Source organism: Lathyrus oleraceus, chromosome 4 (genome assembly GCF_024323335.1).
Source record: "Lathyrus oleraceus cultivar Zhongwan6 chromosome 4, CAAS_Psat_ZW6_1.0, whole genome shotgun sequence".
In the NCBI taxonomy this organism is placed as follows: domain Eukaryota; kingdom Viridiplantae; phylum Streptophyta; class Magnoliopsida; order Fabales; family Fabaceae; genus Lathyrus; species Lathyrus oleraceus.
In genome coordinates this window covers 69,935,066-69,939,218 of record NC_066582.1, presented here as the reverse complement: position 1 = coordinate 69,939,218, position 4,153 = coordinate 69,935,066, and positions in this window count along the sequence as shown.

Here is a 4,153-nt window from a genome sequence, read left to right as displayed (position 1 = left end):
GCCACCATTCTGCTCTTGACACTCGCCTCCAAAGCAGCCCCGATTTTCACTTCTTTCTTGACCTCGTCGGTACCCAGATTCACAACCTCAATCGGTTCCTCGTGCGGCTGAATCACCTTCTCCTCTTGTTTCAACAACCTGGCTAATTCCCCTGGCAGTTCACAATCTTCTTCGCCTTCTTCTTCGGCTTGGTAGATCGGATTGTCGAAGTCATATGAGGGTGTAACAGGATTGTTATCAATGAGATCCGGAGAGAGATCGCATTTGTATGAATGTGGATTCATGCATTGCTTTAGAACCGGAACGAGACAAATTGAAAAGAAAAATGGAAACATTGCCATTTTTATTTGTTTTTGTTATTTTTAAACTGCAAAAATAAATGAAAAACAGGGAACACCGCTTTTAATTGAAAAACATCCTTTTATTAATGATGCAAACTTGCAAATTTAAACATGAGGGGGCCCTTACAATGAACCATTACGTGTCGGGCAACACGTATGACTTTCATGCATATAAAAATTGAAAAACAGAAATCATTACTCTTCGAGCAAAGTGACCGTGACGATCTTTTCAGCCTTCCAGTTCTGGATTCCCATCCCTGGTGCGCACGGCTTTATCCATCGGTCCATTTCACAATCACTATCAGTTTCGTCACCCACCATGCAAATGTGATCCGAATCCAGCATTCCGGCACTGGTGAACGTGACCGACGTACGGCGTCCTCTGCCTTGTCCCAATGAGCCTCTGTTCAGCTGATACCCCACTCCGAAGCGGTCTTTCTTGGCGGAGATATCCATCATCCTACCCCAACCAGGAGCCTCTCCATTCTTCACCACCTCAGCGGCCTGTTTGTACGAAGATATGGACGGTTTCTCTTCTTCTTTCGCAAACAGAGCATTCTCCACCTTAACGGTTTCGAATGCTTGACTCGGCGTCTCCCATATTTCGCCGTCCATTTCAACGTATTCGAAAGATGAAAGGTGACTGACAAATATATCCTCTTCTCCGCACACAGTGACAACCTGTCCTTCCCAGATATATTTCAGTTTTTGGTGTAAAGTCGAGGTCACTGCCCCAGCAGCATGGATCCATGGGCGACCCAACAGGCAACTGTATGCCGGCTGAATGTCCATGACGTAGAATGTCGACTTGAACACCTCTGGGCCTATCTTCACCGGAAGCTCAACCTCTCCGAATACAGCCCGCTTTGACCCATCAAATGCCCGCACTATCAGATCAGTGGGCGTCAGGATCAACCCTTCACAATTCAGCTTTGCCAGGGCTTTCTTTGGCAACACATTCAAAGAGGAGCCGGTATCAACCAGCACATGCGAAAGCACGGCTCCTTTACATTCCATTGCAATGTGTAAAACCCGGTTATGATTCCTCCCATCCACAGTCAGATCCATGTCAGTAAAACCCAACCCATGGCTGGCATGCACATTAGACACTACTGTCTCCAACTGGTTTATAGTTATCTCTTGGGGAACATAGGCTTTCTTCAGGATCTTCATCAAAGCCTCTCTATGCCCCTCAGAGCTTAACAGCAACGACAGAATCGATATTTTGGAGGGAGTCTGTTGCAGATGGTCCACAAGCTTGTACTCGGATTTCTTGATGATTCTTAAAAATTCTTCTGCATCATCATCAAGCTTCTCTTCCGACCCACCTGGCGCCGGTGTCACCACTGGAGTACTATCATTCACTACCGCTTGTTTACCTTTCGCCCTGGCTAAAGCCTCGGCCTTTTCTTTTTTCTCTTTTTCTCCTTCTTCTCTCCTCAACGCGTCAGGAGCAAACAATCTTCCACTGCGAGTGAAACCGCTGGGACCGGCATTATCCACCTTTGACACGGTGGTTTCACTAGCAGTCTGGTCTTCTACCTTCTCACCATTACAGTACACCTCTCCCCCATAATGCCACGGTACAATATCATCTTTGTCATACGGAATTGGTCCAGGTACCGTGATGGTAACTGGAGCCGTCTCAGCTAGATTTGACAAATCCACCGGATCAAAATAAATTGTTATGGTGGAGACTTCTTCCTTCTCCATACCAACCTTCTCAACCCGAATGCTTCCCTCGTCCATCATCCTTTGGACAGCCTCTCTCAAGAGCAAACACCCCTCAGGGGTAACAGTGCACTCAGCACAATCATTGCCACAACCCGGGTAGACCCCATTCAACAACAACTGCCGTTTAACCTCCGCCATAGGAGTCTTCAGTTGATTAACATTTGTCAGCCCAATTCTATTCTCCTCAGAGATGGCATTCACCCCCCTCTGACCATGCGCAGGCATGGGATTAGCATTCACGTTGGGAGACGGAGCAAAGTTGATTGCTTTTGAATCCACCAGGTCTTGGACTACGTGCTTAAAAGATTTGCAGTCCTCTATACTGTTCCCGGGAGCACCCGAATGGAATTCACATTTGACATTTTCATCAAAATTGGCTGGCCTCTGATCAGGTCTCAAAGGCGCCAAAGTCCTTAACTGTACCAACCCCAAGTCTTGCAATTTCTTCAACAAGAAATAGTAAGTCACAGGTGGCCTGTCGAACTGACGGTCATTCATTCTTCCCCGCACCTGATAACCAGCCCTCTGAGGCCTCTGCTGAAATGGTTGCCTTTGCTGTTGAGGTTGCTGCTGTTGCTGTTGCTGCTGCTGTTGCTGATTATCAGCAGGAATAGTTACCGCAGCAGTGTGTTGAAAGTAACGATCCCTATTGGGTCCTCTCTGAGCATATACCGCGCTGGTATCACCTTCTTTCTTCCTTTGACCGTTCCCAAAGGGCTTCTTCGATCCTGAAGATGAAGCAGTACCCTGTATCTTCCCAAGCTTCAGCCAGCTCTCTATCCTCTCACCGGCCACCACTATGTCGGCAAAATTTGTCACCGGACAACCCACCATTCTCTCCGCGAATGCCCCCTGCAGGGTACCCATAAAGAGATCAGACGTCTCCCTGTCCACCAGTGGAGGTTGCACTCTGGCAGCCAACTCCCTCCACCTCTGAGCATATTCTTTAAACCCCTCGTTGTTCTTCTGAGACATACCCTGCAGCTGGGTACGACTCGGAGCCATATCAGCGTTGAACTGATACTGTTTAAAGAATGCTTCACCAAGATCTTACCAGCTCTTAATGTCAGACGACTTAAGCTTGGTGTACCACTCCAAGGATCCTCCGGACAGGCTGTCCTGGAAGAAGTACATCCACAGCTTTTGGTCCATGGTGTATGCAGAGATCTTACGGACAAATGCTTGCAGATGAGTCTCTGGGCAGGAACTTCCGTTATATTTATCAAACGTGGGCGCTTTGAATTTCTGCGGGATCACAATCCCCTCGACTAGCCCCATGTTTGACATGTTGACCACCCCAGGAGTGGCATAACTCTCCAAAGCCCTAATCTTTTCAGCCAGCAACTGAATCTCTTTATTCTGTGGTTGGGCACCGTACTGACCAAACGGTTCGTTGTGCATGGAAAACTGATCCGCTTCTCTGTCTTCCTCTCTGTCATCTTCAACCCCGAAGAAAGGCGGGAATAGACTGTCCTTCAGATTCTGACCAGGTTGACCCCCAGCAGCACCAAAACCAGCAGCGTTATTCACTATACCCACTGTTGTTCTTTTACCACCGTCTCGAGAACCACCCAGCCCCTGGTTGGAGACACCATCCAGGTTAACACCGCTGTTGGCAGCTGAAGCCCGCTCGAGCTTCTCAACTTTATCAGCCAAAACTTTCTGACCAACTGCAAAACCCTGCATGATGTTGATCAGTTCGCTCATCTTATCTTTCAGCTCGAGGATGTCTGAATTAGGGAGATCCATCAGTCTGGGAGTATTGCGCCGAGTGAAATATTTGTGCGGGCGTGTTGAGTGCAAAGGTACAACTCTGCGAGCACGAGCAATGATTCCTGAAACAATCAAGCACGTTAGAACTGATACCTGCAAAATAAAACACAAGTTATTATGATCATGCATGAATGCAGTGTTTATCCATATGAGGAACACTTTGTCCCTCGATCCTGGCTTCATTGAGACAAATAATAACCCGGCAGCAATGTTTTGATATTCAACATTTGATTACGTCATCCAGATCGGAGATATATGATTTATCAAAATGCTCCCAACCATGTGTGTGCTGTGTGAGTGCATAC